General features: G+C 37.4%; 1 protein-coding gene across 15 annotated transcripts in view; it reads left to right on the top strand.

Moving 5' to 3' along the window:
• The window catches only part of HDAC9 (histone deacetylase 9), an 858,791-nt gene that overhangs the window by 630,796 nt on the left and 213,586 nt on the right, over positions 1 to 14,409 (top strand). The window lies entirely within an intron of this gene.

Genomic DNA, 14,409 nt, shown 5'->3' on the forward strand with positions numbered 1-14,409 from the left:
CTCTCATCATTATCCTACAGGGGGGAAAAAGTGATGGTCCCCCGGAGTTACAGAGGGCTGTCGAGTTTTTGAAGTGTCGCTACCTAAGTAACTACAGAACTGTCCCTGAGCAGTTTAATAATTTTAGGGAATGTGTCCTCTGCCCAGCCCTAGAGTCAGAGAAGCCAGCAATGCAAAGTATTAATAATTATTTCACTTCTCTGAGCCTCAGTTTCTTTATCTGTAAGAGAGAGATAATCAGGCCTCTTATTGCATGATAGTGAGGATCAAACATAGTGGGGTAGGTTATCAATGGCAACCGTGTGTGTAGAGACTGGACATTTCCCCACTCGGACAGGTGGCCCTCATTAGGTCTGGTTTTGCAGACAATAAATAGGCTGCTGTCTCAAGGGTATGATTTACAAGCTCTTCAAAGCTCTGAAACCCTGAGGTCTCATCTGATGTACCTATCCCAGTGATGTTCTACCATTATTAGAATCATGGCACCTTGGGGAGACTAGTAAGGAGGGCAAGGGGCATTGTTTTCAGAAGCCACTGTGATGAAGCACATGGGCAAAGAACCATGATTTGGAAATTAGAACTTTTGGATTCGTCGCCTCCACACTGTCATTGCTTCAGAAGTGTTTCTCCAACTCAAAGTATAGATTCTGATTCAACAGAACTGGGTGGGGCCTGAGATTTTGCATGTTTCACAAACACCCATGCGATGTCAGTGCTGCTCATTCATGGACCAAGCTTTGAGTGGCAAGACCCTGTATGACCTTGAATGGGCAAATCATTTATTTTCTCTGGGCCTCAGTTTCTTCACTTCTATGGAATAGAGGTAATCAGTGAAATGTGCTTTGTCATGCTCTTTGGGAATCAAATGGGGCATTCTTGGGGATCTGCTGACTAAGACTTAGAATGCAATCTATCTCCTTTGGGCAGACAGTTAGAGGGCAGGGAAATTTTTATAAGGGGTAGGGGTAAACAATGACAACAGAGGTCCAGGGTGCTAGGGGCGCTCTAGATGTTGCTAACTCCCAAGCCAGGGAAAGGAGGCACCTGATGCTGGCAAATGAAAGCTGCAAGTCTAGGTGTGGTTCTAACTGCAGAAGAGAGAAGGGTTCTTTACAAATTATGTGTGTATTGCAGCGCCTGAATGGGGGAGAGACTTTTATTTCATATCTTAGATTTTTTAAACACATTAAAACAAGAAATATGTCACTGTATAATGCATTTGTTCACATTAATTAATTCATTCCCTTGGCAAAAAAATTGTTAAGCATCTATGATGTGTCAGACCCTGAAGATACAGACACTCATTGCCCTGTACTCACAGAACTTAACACTAGCTTTCATGGTATATCATTAAAAAGAGATCTATAGAACAAACAATATAGAAAATCTTTTTAAAGTTCATATGTGTATCAGTTGATCCAGCTGCCATAAAATATACCATAGACTGGGTGGCTCAAACAGAAATGTATGTTCTCACGGTGCTGGCAGGGTTGATTTCTAGTGAGGCCTCGGTCCTTGGCTTGCAGATGGCTGCCTTCTCCCTATGTTCTCACGTGGCCTCTGTGTGTATATCTCTGGTATCTTTTCTTCTTCTTAGAAGGACAGCAGTCATATTGGATTAGGGCCCCACCCTTATGACCTAATTGAACTTTAATTACCTTTTTAAAGGCCCTATCACAAATACAGTCACACTGGACTTCAACATTTGAATTCAGGGAGAATATAATTCAGTACATAATAATATCCATGTCTGGTGTTGACTTGGATTAATATCCAGCTCTGTGCCTTATCAGCTATGTAGCTTTGTTCAAGATACTTAACCTCTCTGAAGTTCAGTTTCCTCTTCTGTAAAAGTGACTAAGTAGTACATTTATTAAGCTGTCATGGAAAATAAATTGGGTAATGTTTGTAAAGTGTTTAACACAGAGTCCAGCACTCATTAGGTGCCCCATTCTGCCCCCTATGTCTTTCTTTAGATGCTGACCAAAGATATTTATTTTTTGCTTTCTTTGGGTAATAAATTTGACTTTACTAACATTTGCCCTGAATCTACTAATAAATTAGGATTTCCCCTCTCTGAATCTGTCCTACTCTCACACTGTTCTCAGATAGAAGGTATCTACTGGAAACTTCAACTCTAGCTATAAGAGTGGAAGTTGGATGAAAAAAAAAATACTGATTAAGCTTCTCAAATACCTCATAAGTGGAAAAAAATAATTATTCTGTTTCCCTAAACAAATAAGAAATTTGGTTTGCAGGCACCCTTATACATACTATATAAAGCTTAAAACTGAATAAGCGATGTAGAAAAACTAAAACTAAAATTTCTCAGAAATTAAATTAAATCAAACTAAAATGATTTCAGTGATTTAAAAAATATTCAGTAATTTCTAAGTTACCAAATCAAGATGCTGTATGCACAAATATCTGTTCCACAATATACAATTCATTTAAGAAATATGCTTTACCTAATGTGATATAAAAGTTGAAGAGATTTCATTTCTTTTACAGTTCAACTTTTATACAACATGGTTAAAATGGCCCCAAATCAGTACTGTGATGAAAAACCGGTTTCTTTGTTGAGTCTGGTGTCTGTCAGGAGGTTTCTAGGGGCATCTGATCATTATTTAAGTTTAAACTCAATTATTCAGATATGCCCCATAGCCGTAGCGGCGGGATAGCCTAGAAGCAAGAGCTTACTAAACCACTTAGTACTAACTGAGCAGTTTTGGTTCCCAACTTTCAGGGTGAAATATTCAAGGCATCCGAGGAAGAATCGTGCACCATGTGAGCCATGCACAGAGCATGTGAAGCCTGTTCTGTTAACAGGCACAATAGTATTACATTTAACTCTGGGAATATTTCCGAAAGGAATCAACAAGCTGGGCTTAGATTCTACAAAGGAGCCTGTGCCTAAATTCCTTTTCGTTTAAGTCATTCTGTTTCCCTTTTAAATACTTTCACATCCACTTTCAGTACAGGTAGCTTAATTTCTATCATGTGTAGCTTTTGAGAGCATTAGCTTTGTTTCGGGTGCCAATGATTGAGTTATGCTGGATGTGCTTGGAAAAGGCCCACATTCATTCAGGAAACTCTATTTGAACTAGATCCATATGTAGCTTAAAAAAAAAAAAAAAAAAGTAGCTTTCTGATTGGAGATAGTTTCTGGCTTCCAGCATTATCACATATGATTTTGTTTTTGATGTGCTATGGAATAGAAAGTAAGGTTGGAACCAAAACTTTGGGATGATTTCTTTCATAGGTTACATTTACTGAGCACTTACTACTTCACCATTGTGTTGTACTATGTTAAGTACTTTACATCAATTGACTAATTTAATGCTAATAATAATCTTATGAGGAAGGTAAATATTATCTCCGTTTTTCTTAAGGTTTGGAGTAGTTAATGAACTTGCCTAAGTTTGCTCGGCTTGTAAGTGGAAGAGGTAGTTTTCAAGGTCTGTAAGTCTCAAGTGAACAAAAATAAATAAGGTGTTATTGCACTAAAGGTTGATGACACCTTGCCAAGGCTACCAGCCAAAGGATTGGGGTAAAGTGGAGGAAACTTTGTTCAAAGATTGGTTACTTGGGATACCTATTCTGAAGTTTATCAGGAAGCCTGACAACTTCTCTAAGTGCGGGGTTGGAGAAACTATTGATGTACTACTTAGACAAATTATTAGTAGTCATTGTCTCTTGGTACAACTCCTTTTGAGAAGGCTAATTTATTAACAAAACTCTTAACACATCCTAATTTTACCTCTAGCTTCACCTTTCTTTTTTTCCCCTTTCTTACCCAAATAGAGTTCTTTCTTTGTATAATTTGGAAGGAAAGTACTTTCTCTAGGAAATTAATGCTCTCAAATTATGGTGTGGTGATGCAGAGATTTTGTTTGTTCATGTTTCATTTCCTATTGTAAAGCAATACTTTGTAAAATACTTTGTAAAACAGAATTACTAAAAATGAGATACAAAACCATATACAATAAAAAACTCAATTATTTTAATTAGATTCAACAGGTAAAAAATTATTCTAAACAGATTGCTATGAAAGTTTGCTTGTGTTTATCTTGCTTGTCTTTATCTGTGGATGGGAAACCCTGTGGACACTTTGAATAGCGGGTTCTGGACTAGTGGTTCTTGATGTGGTTACATTTAAGTATGTCATCTTGTTAGTTTTATATTTGTGCCATGGGGGGGGTTGTTTGGTTGGATGGTTGGTTTTTCCATTTTATCTTTTTCTGCTTCTTTTGGATTGAATATTTTAAAAAATTATTTCATTTGTTTCCACTATTGTCTTATTAGTGGTACCTCTTTATTTTTTTAGTGGTTTCTCTAACATTTACACTATTCAATACTTATCACTGTCTGCCTTCAAGTAATGCTATACTGCTTCATGTGTAAGAATCTTACAGCAATTTATTTGAAGTCTTCTGTCTTTTTGTGGTCAGACATTTGACTTTTACATGTACCATAAACCCCACAACAAATTTTTATTATTTTTGCTTTTAGGCAGTCAATTATCTTTTTAAAGGGAATGAAAATAAGAAAAAAGTCACTATACATGTCTTCATTATTGTCATTTGTAGCACTCTTCCTTTCTTTGTATCAATCCAAGTTTCTGTCTGGTATTATACTGTTTTTCCTAAATGATTTCCTTTACTGGTTTTTTTTGTTTGTTTTTTGTAACTCAGGTTTGATGGCAATACAATAAATAGCACAGCTATTATTTTTCGGAAAAATCTTTATTTTTGTCTCAAAGTAATTTTTAAAAGGTATTTTTACTAATATAGAATTCAGGGATGTCTTTTTCAGGGATGTCTATTTTTTTTTTTCTTTGCTAACTTTAAAAATGCCATTCCGTTGTCTTCTAGCTTGAATCGTTTCTACTAAGGAATCTGCTACCTTCCTGTCTTTGTTCAGCTTTATGTAATGTGTCTCTTGCTCTGACTGCCTTTAAGAATTTTTGTTGAGTTTAAGGAGTTTGACTGTAACATATCTTGATATGGTTTTCTCATTTGTGTAATTAATCTTTGGGGTTTTTTTCTAGTTGGGCTTTGAATATTTTAGATCTGTTGTTTCACTATTTTTGAGAAATTCTCAGTCATTGTCTCTTAAATATTTCTTCTGCCTTCTTTTCTCTCTTTCCTCCTTTCAAGAATCCAGTGAAAGTGTTAGACAACAGGTTATTTGATTGCCTGTGACCTCAGCTCCCGAATGGCCCCCCAGTAATGTTTATTCAGCATTTTTCTTATTATTAGAGGGAGTACATTATTCTTTGCAGCTGTCTATGCCCTAAACAGTGGAGCATATTTAGAACAATTGTTCTTAACTTGTGTTCACAAACTGCTAGAGGGCTGTGAAGTTATTAATTACAAGATGCCCATGAATTCATATGCACACCCAAAATTGTCCATGGACTGAATACTACATGTTACATCTTAAAAATATGGGACTACATTTTCAAATGCATGTAGGTATTGCTGCAATTAATATACTTCAAATGGATTTAAAAATCATTGCTGAATTCATTATGATTTTCACCACTATATATTTTCTCAAATAACAAATTTTTATAGTGCCATGAAATTCTCTGCAGTGCTGTGAGTATTTTTTGACTTTGGTTTGAGATGTTAACCTGAGCATCCTTGCTCTAGCGTTCCCCTCAGGCGTGGGCTAGAATCCTTTAGGATAAGACTAACTCTTCTTAAGTTAGGCTGTTTATTATTGTAGTTACTCTGAGACACTTTTTGCCCTTTCCTGCTTTAGAATTTTTAAACTTTGTGTAAAAATAAGTCACTACTGGACAACAGAAGTTACACCCTGGAAGCCCAGGAGCCATCTTGAAGAAACATAGGTTTCATTTGAACTTGGCTGAACATTTTTTTTTAAATGAATTCTCAATATTTACGATTGAAAAATTGCACCTAGCGCCCCACCTCATTTTCTTTACCATATATTACAGCCCTATTGCCAGTTGGACTTCTGGAGTCATTTGAACCTACAACTACTATTTTAGCCCTAACCTGTACCAGGTCTCTCCAAGGTTTTTCTCACTTTGTCTCTGTTCATAGACTCTTTGTCTACTTTGGTCATCAATCCCTTTAACACCAAGAAAATTCTTTACACCCTAGTTAACAGTAAGTTATACCTTCTACAGATCTGAGGGAATATTTAAGGAGATTGCTATTGTTATTGCTGTTTTTTAAACCATAAATTATATGCCAATGTATATTATCCAGTGACATACCTAACTTTGGATGATTAACTTACTTGGAACTCAGATTATTTTTTGTAGTGTGTGTCATACTTTTATTTTGCCATCTATTTTTATGTGGCCATTCTCAGAGTAAATAAAAAATCCCAAAACACTGAAGACCATCGGGTGATAACCCAAAAGTTTATCAGAAGCACAGAGGCTTCTGAATAAGAGGCAGCAGGTGAGAGGGCACTCAGGAAACGTCTTCATTTCTTACAAAATCCAGATCACACATCTGTGGTCATTTAATTTCATGCCCCTAATTCACAATGGAGCAAATAAACTGTGAAAACAATGGCTTTTGAAATATCGTACCCACCTCTCAGATGCTCAGAATCTGTTTCAAAGGAAGTGAACATTTGGAAGGGTGGATATACTCAGAATGTCACTTACGTGTTTCCACTTAACAAAATAAATCATGGCTACTCAAAGGCAGGAGGCTGTCATGTCCTCCCACCCTTCCCTGTGTGCAGGGACAAACGGAACCCTCTCAGGGACTGCTGTTTCTCAGGGACCTGGCTTTCAATAGGTAGAAATTGTCTCTTTTGTTCCTTCCTTTTTTTTGCTTTTTTTTTTTCCATTTTTCGTATAGATACCAATAATCACACGATGTCCTTGATCTTTTATTTTGCCACCAACATTATATAATTATTTCCTTTTTGAAGTCATTAAAAAAAATTGTAGTCTTGTTCTTTGATGTATTAAGGAAAGATAAGTTGAGATTGGAGGGAAAAAAAAGTGAGAACTATGAAAGGTTTTATTCCTGGCTTTGTCATTAACATCTGTGAAACTTAAGAAACTGAAAAGCGCAGAACAGTTCTTAAAAATAAATTTATATTAGTGTTGATTCTATTCAGTAGACAACATTATTTGGAGAAATTCAAAAAAAAGAACAGTGTTGAAAATAATTATTCTTGGTTGTTTTCCAAATAAAAAGCAAGAGAGACAGCACAACTTTAAAAAATAACAATGAAAATATAAAGTGTTTTTCTCCTTGTTACTTCTCTCTCCTTTCCCCATCTGCACTCTCTGGGCTCTCTCTCTCTCTCTCTGCTTTCTCTTTTTGCTTCTCATTCCTTCTTTCTATTTTCTTTTTAGTATTGCCATGTTCCATAAAGGATTTGAAGCAGCTTTCAAAATAAGCAAATATGTAGTAGTGTGTGTGCGCACGCGCGCGCGTGTGTTTATAAAGTAGGTGTGGTAATCATTCAAAAATGAAAATACAAGGAGCCAGGAATGAACTTAGTCTACCAAGTGTGTGCTGTAGTAACTATTACATTTACTGGAGAAGGGCCGCAAATTTGGCTTTGGAATTTCTAGCAGCCAATATGAAGAAGGAGGCACTGTTATTTGTATGGTTCTCAATATTTCTAGGGCAGGATTTCTCAACCTTAGCATTACTGACATTTTTTGGCCAGGTAATTCTTTGTTATACTCTCCTGTTGCATTGTAAGATGTTTAACAGCTTTTCTGGTGTCCTGCCCAAGAGAAGGCAGGAACACATCTGTCCCCTCCGTGTTGGCTACCAAAAATAGCCTAATAGCCCCCAGGGGACAAAACCATCCCCACTGAGAACCACTGAATGAGAAGAATGGCAAACAAATTACAAACTTGGCAAAAATCCCACTAGTCCAACTAGATACACCTTGTGGCATTTGAATTTTTTGAATATTTTAGAAAATTTTACCCGGTAGAGTTTCAGTCACTTGAAAGATAAAACATTCATATATGTCTCAGATGATTTATTTCATTAGGAAAACTTCATTCTACAAATATGATGTACTAGCATAAAAATCAGTATGGGTAAAGAGCTCCTACTCATTCCTCTGGGTTGTCATTCCAACTCCACTGATTTCCAGCTGAATAACCTCTCTGAGTTTCATATGTAAAACTGCTTACTAATAGCATCTGCGTCAATGGTTGTTATAAAACGTGTGTGAGTTTATATAGGCAAAGAGCTTTGCTCAGTGCCTGGATCTTAATAAGTACTCTGTAATTATGAGGTGATAACTAAAATTAAATTATTATTTGTAAATAATAAAGACAAGAACCTTATAGAGTGGGAGAATATATAATAATAAAACTGAAAATCTGAAATGTCCATATTAGTTTCCTATTACTGTCTTTATTAACTGAATTTCATTCAGCCTTGACTTCGAGTGAATGAAATCACATTTCTTCCATTGGTTAGTCATGTTTGCTTCAGCAGTCCTTCTTAGTTATTATTATCCTTTATTGTCTTTCACTAATAGTAAGAGAGATTGCAACCTGGTGTTCTTCTTTCAGATGCAGTTAATAGTATCTAGTGGCCAGGTGGTAACTAGTGCTTTTTCGGTTCTTACTCTCCCTCATATAACAGTTCTTCCATGTCTCAGGAGAGCAAGCGGCTTCCTAATTATTTTTGGAGCTTCAGATAATGAGTAGTATGAATAATTGCTAGATGTTTCTGAATTGCTGGACTTCCTCCTGTCCCCATCATTCCTGTTATTTTCTTTCTTTTTCTCCTTGTTTGTATGTTTGTTTACTTTTTAGAATCGCTGAGTCCTGCAGGCCTCTGCTAATTATTCTGGGGTTGTCATGTTGCCAGTTGTCCTGCATTCTCTGAGCTCCGTAATGAAGTGGAAACTGTGCCTCTTTCTGCTCTGTTTTTTTCAAATTACTACGAAAGCGTTCTACTTCAATTTCTTTTTTCTTTTCTTTTTTTTCCCCTTTTTTTATTTTTTTTTACAGATTTAAAAATGTACTGCCTATTTCGGTTTTAATTACTTCTCTATCTCTTTATCCTGTTCTACCCCAGTAAATAACATGCGTCTCTGAGAGCATGGGCTAGCAGGATCTCAGTGCCAGACTCTTGCGTTCTCATCAGAATTGCACCTCCTCCTCTGCTGACTAAATCTTCCTTGTGGGCCAAGCTTGTATAATTCTCAGTTCTAAAGCATTTTTCCACCCTGTCTCACCACATTTGCTTGGTTCCTCACACAGGAAGACTTTTTGTGGGACAGCTTCACCTAACATTTCTGATCCCCAGTTTTGGACACATGTTAGGTCCAGACCCTCCTACATATTTATCAAGTGAGTTGAATTTTTGGGGGATTATTTCCAGATTGATAGATTTTAATTCTGGCACTAAAACAAGGCCTCTGTGGACAGTTACTCAGCAGACTACTAAAGCTGCCTTCATGTTTTGTACATTAGTTACGTTGTCAGAGATATTTGGAAGTTGAAAGCATACTGATTTTTAGAATAGTATATAAGGAAAAGCTTGGTAAACATTCCAGATGAATTCTGAGGGGGGCAGTAAGTTGCATGTTTCCACATTAATTCCAAAATACAATTATATATCACTAGCCATGTATGCAGCATATCCTTGGGGACTTCTGCCCAGGATCCTGGCTAGAATATTTTTCCTGTCATCACAGCAGAGTAAATTTCTGACCTTGAAAATGGAACATAAAATTACCAAGGCTCACTCATATGTGTGATAAATATGCTCTTTCTTTTTTCTCTTCATTATGCTAATCATCTCTGCAATTAATAATACGTCAGTCTCTTTGAGCCATAGGTTCCTTTCAGTTTTAAAAGTCTGTCTGTAAGATCAACTTGTGGTTGGACACAGCCTGTTTAGGTAATTGCTCGGTCTCTCAGCTTGCTCTCCCAAGATATCATTAGGGAAGGATAGAGTCCTGATGGGATCCTTGGGTACTCCTGCTGTTCAGGTTTCCATGGCAACCTCATGATTGTTCCTGATTGTTCCTGATCTCCCAGCATTTCAAGCTGAGGTCAGCAGCTGATTTTCTCCCAGTTTCTGATGTCACTGCAAGATGGAGCTTTGTGGGGTTCCCAGGCTCCAGCAGTCTCATCTTGGCTCTCCTTGGTACTGGGGTCACCCTTCAGCTTCTGCTCTGGACTCCACTTGACCCTAACTACACTTAGTTACTCAAGCAGAGGCTCTCCCATGGCATATTTTGGAGGATTAGGGGAACTTGAGGCTTCCATTTGTACCCCACGGGATATCAGAGCATCTTAGGAAAGCTTCAGTCTGACCTTCCATTTAGGTTTCACACTACCTCACAGACTTTTTTATGGGGTGCTTACAGTTTAATTTAGACATGGATTGCAAAAGTCCCAAGTGTAAGTAAATAAGGCTTGCTTATTATTTTGTCAGTTTACCTAACGTAATTTCCTCTTTCTGGGATTTGCTCATTTATCACTCTCTGCTTTCCCTGCTTCTGTTGTACCTCTTTGGTTTGCCTTTGTCCAATTGCTCAGGATCAGGGGGATGGCTTTTAGCTTTTTCTTCCTCTCATTATATCCTATCTATAACCTAGGTCAGCAAGCCCTGTGCCTGGCTGTCATATTTTGAGAGTCTCATCACTGAGCTATCATTGTCTTGATGCTATCACTAACATAGGACTATAATCTGAGACCACCAGGCTTAGTTCTTGGCATGTAAAGGCCTTGGGGAAAAAAATCCTCCCTCACCACTAACTCTGGATTTTGGGGTGCATTGATGGAAAATCCTATTTCGAATGTCAATTTCTTTATATTTCTTTTATATCAATCCTCATCTCCCTTTCAGCTCATGTACCACTGCCTCCTAACGCACGTGCATGTGTACACATCTCTCTCTCCTCTCTCTTTTCACTCTTCTCTCTCCTCTCTCTTTTCTCTCTTCTCCCTCTTCTCTCTCTCCTCTCTCTTCTCTCTCTCCTCTCTCCCCTCTCTTTCTTCCCTCTCCTCTCTCCCCTTCCTCTCTCCAGGCAGAAGAATGAACTGGCGGGCAGGCCAAGGAGGAATAAATGTGGTTCATGGAAATAAAAAACATAAAAGCACATTGACTTATTGACTTTTTTTTTTTGTTCAAATTATAGTAATTCTGGTTTTCAGAATTTGCTTTGCATGTCTTAAGAACTTGGGCAAGGTTTTAGTACCAGCTAGAGTAGTCAGCAGGTTGCTTTCTGTTCCACTGCCATTTCTTTCCCCTTTCCTGGCATAATCTGTTACAATTTACATTATCGCCCATATCCAGAACCAACTCTGTGCCACTCTCTCAATCTTTCTATTAATACCTGCAACTTCCAAATGCTAGAGCACCAGTCTTCTTACAGTTCTAAGCCCGTCTCGTCTCTACTTCTACCATTATTGTATTGCCATCTCTGCTCTTTACCCCTGTTTACATATATTCATCTCAATGGAACCCTTCTTGCTCTTTTTCCTTCCTTTCTAGCCTCTCAGTATCCTACTCCATGCCAGGATTCACTATCAATTTATGGAGTCAACCATCCTCTCTTATCTAGAGTTGTTTCTTACTGTCATGAAGTCTTGCAGCCGTTGAAGTCAGAGCTCTCGTATGAAGGTTTTTTTCTTGATGTTAGCACTAATATAGGGAAAGGTTTTCGGCAATCTCTCCAACCAATAAAAGGAACATAAGGAGAGGAGAAATACTTTTTGCCACTGAAAATGGCAGAAAGTGGATTTAGCAATCTTTTATATCCAAGGAGAGTTCATGAGCCATGTATCTTTTTTGTTGTTGTTAAACCATTGGAGCTGTTATTAGAAAGTAACCCAGCAAATACATATGGGTAGCCTTTGATGGCTAATTTTGGTAGTTAATGGCCCTGAAACACCATTGGAATACAATATCTTGGGAAAATATGCTTATAAATTGACTTATGAACTTTCTGGGGTATAACCTTGCTGTGGACTGAATTGTGCCCCCCCAAAATTCATATGTTGAAGCCCTACCCCAGATATGATTGAATTTTATAAGACTTTTAGAAGGTAATTAAGGTTAAATAAGGTCATAAGGGTAAGGTCTTAATTTGATAAAACTGGTGGCCTAATCAGAAGAGGAAGAGAGACAGATATGTCTCCCTGTACATCACTCACCAAGGAAAGGCCATGTGAGGACATAGAGAGGAGTCAGTCATGTGCAAGCCGGGAAGATAATTGAACCAGAATTTCAAACAGAAACAGAATTGGCTGGCAACCTGATCTTGGGTCTCCAGCCTCCAGAGCTGTGAGAAATACATTTTTGTTGTTTAAGCCACCCGTTCTGTGGTATTTTGTTATGGCAGCTTGATCCAAGACAAACCTGTTAATAAATTCAGAATTGAATACAACTACCCATTTAAAATAGATTGTCGCCACAAACCTTGATCATTATTACTATTTAGTTACAAATGAAACGTACATAGAACATAGGTTGAAGTGGTATTTAGATAAACTGTTTTTCATGTTCAAATATAAGTAAATAAATGTTGGACGATACATCCCATAGAGTCACCATTAAGTCTTTTGGGATTTATTGATTTATTTTATGTTTACTTGCCTTCCCAGTAATTTTAAATTGGATTAAGGAGGACTTTCTGTGGCACCTATAGCTCTGTAATGGTTGAAAATTGGTTAAAAACTATGCAATGCAAGGTAAATGTTGGTTTTTATTTTTCAACTTATGCAACCGTCTTCCACAAAGGTATATCCACATGAAGCTCAAATAACAATTTGTATTCGTGCAGCAAAAAATAAAACTTTCAATTTAGAGGGCACATGATTCGGTTCAAGTGTCCATTTGATGATTCTTGCACTTTTTAGCTGATGATGTTCACCATGGTGGTGTTGACTCTGACTGGCTGGATGTCCTTAGGAAGCAAAGGTCATTTCAGGAATGTGGTAGAAAGACATAGGCTGTTAGGGTCAAAGGTCAGCGTGAGAGTCCGTGGCCCAGCTCAGTAGGTGTTCTAAGCCGCAGTGTGCTCATGCGGTAAACACTTAGTAGGCCTCTACTATGTGCAAGGCTTTACAGAATGCGTGTATTAGCAGCTACATTAGTAGTAGCTAACATTTGCTTGTCACTTATTTAATCCTCACCAAAATCATATGCGGATGGTACTATGAAAATTTGCCATTTCACAAGTAAGGGAACCAAGGCACAGAGGCATTCATTCATTAGTTGCCCACTGTCATTTAGGTTCCAGTGGTAAAACCATAATTTAGTGAAAACTCAGACAGTTTAATTCCACTATGCTGTTGTTGAAAGGATCTTAATTTTCTATTTATTTATGCATTTGTTTATTCTCATTTATTTTTATTTATTCATTGTTCTTGACACAATTTAAGTTGGTAAGTTTTTCATGAGAAAAGGCATGTGAAAATGCTTAAATACTTAGTGCACTGTAAATATGTGTTATTGTTAGTCATTATATTTGTTTCATGTCATTAGTCCTCTTTAATTCTTTTAAAATAAATCTTTATTTTGGGTGGGATTTCCCTTCTTTGACCCATTTGAGAAGTCTTGATATTTGCAGTCACAGAAATTTTACTATTTCATAGCGCTCGAAGTAATTTATGTGTCCTAAAATTAGAGACTTCTATTTGATACTGTTATTTATGTATTATGAAATATTTTATATATAAAAACATGTAACATATATGATGATTATAAACCACTGCCATTGCAGTTTTCTTGTCCTTGTTATATATGTTCTCTTACTGCATGCATGAGAAAGAGTAAACAGCATTTAATAAAGCTGAATCCAAAATATTGGTTCATGCTTTGTTCTCTAGTAAAGAAGCAACCATGTATTTTAATGTCCTCTCCAGTTTTAATAATACCAATTTGCACTAAGATTACTGTACAAAATGTTAAAATTTTAACCTTCTACTTTGGAAATCAAATTGCTCCCTGCAGCTGAACGTTGTGACTGTTTAATGCTGTGAGTGAGTGAGGACCACACACTCCTTCCATTTGCTTGGAGAACCTAACTGTGGTTGCTGCTTCCTACTCACTGACTGCTGCTGCTACCTGCCTGATAATTGTCTTTGGCCCTTTGTAAATCTGCAGCCAGAAAGGTATTCGAATTTTCCCCCTCTAGCACTTGCAAATCCGATTTTTATGTATAGCTAAGTGCTGTTAGTTGTTACTCTATGTACTACGGGGGCCTGGTTTCTAGCAGGCCTGTAAGCACGCCAGATCCTGCCTATGTAATGCTGTTTGTAATGAGAAATCTAAACAGGGAATGGCAGTGAGGCATGGCAGGAATGTGTTTCCATTGGAGAAGTCAGTGTAGAGAAAAAATATAAGCAAAGCTATGTCCAGAAGGCCTTTTCAGCTGGCCAAGACGGAAGACTAATGTTATTGTACATAGGCT

This window comes from Rhinolophus sinicus, linkage group LG09, assembly GCF_036562045.2.
Source record: "Rhinolophus sinicus isolate RSC01 linkage group LG09, ASM3656204v1, whole genome shotgun sequence".
Lineage (NCBI taxonomy): Eukaryota > Metazoa > Chordata > Mammalia > Chiroptera > Rhinolophidae > Rhinolophus > Rhinolophus sinicus.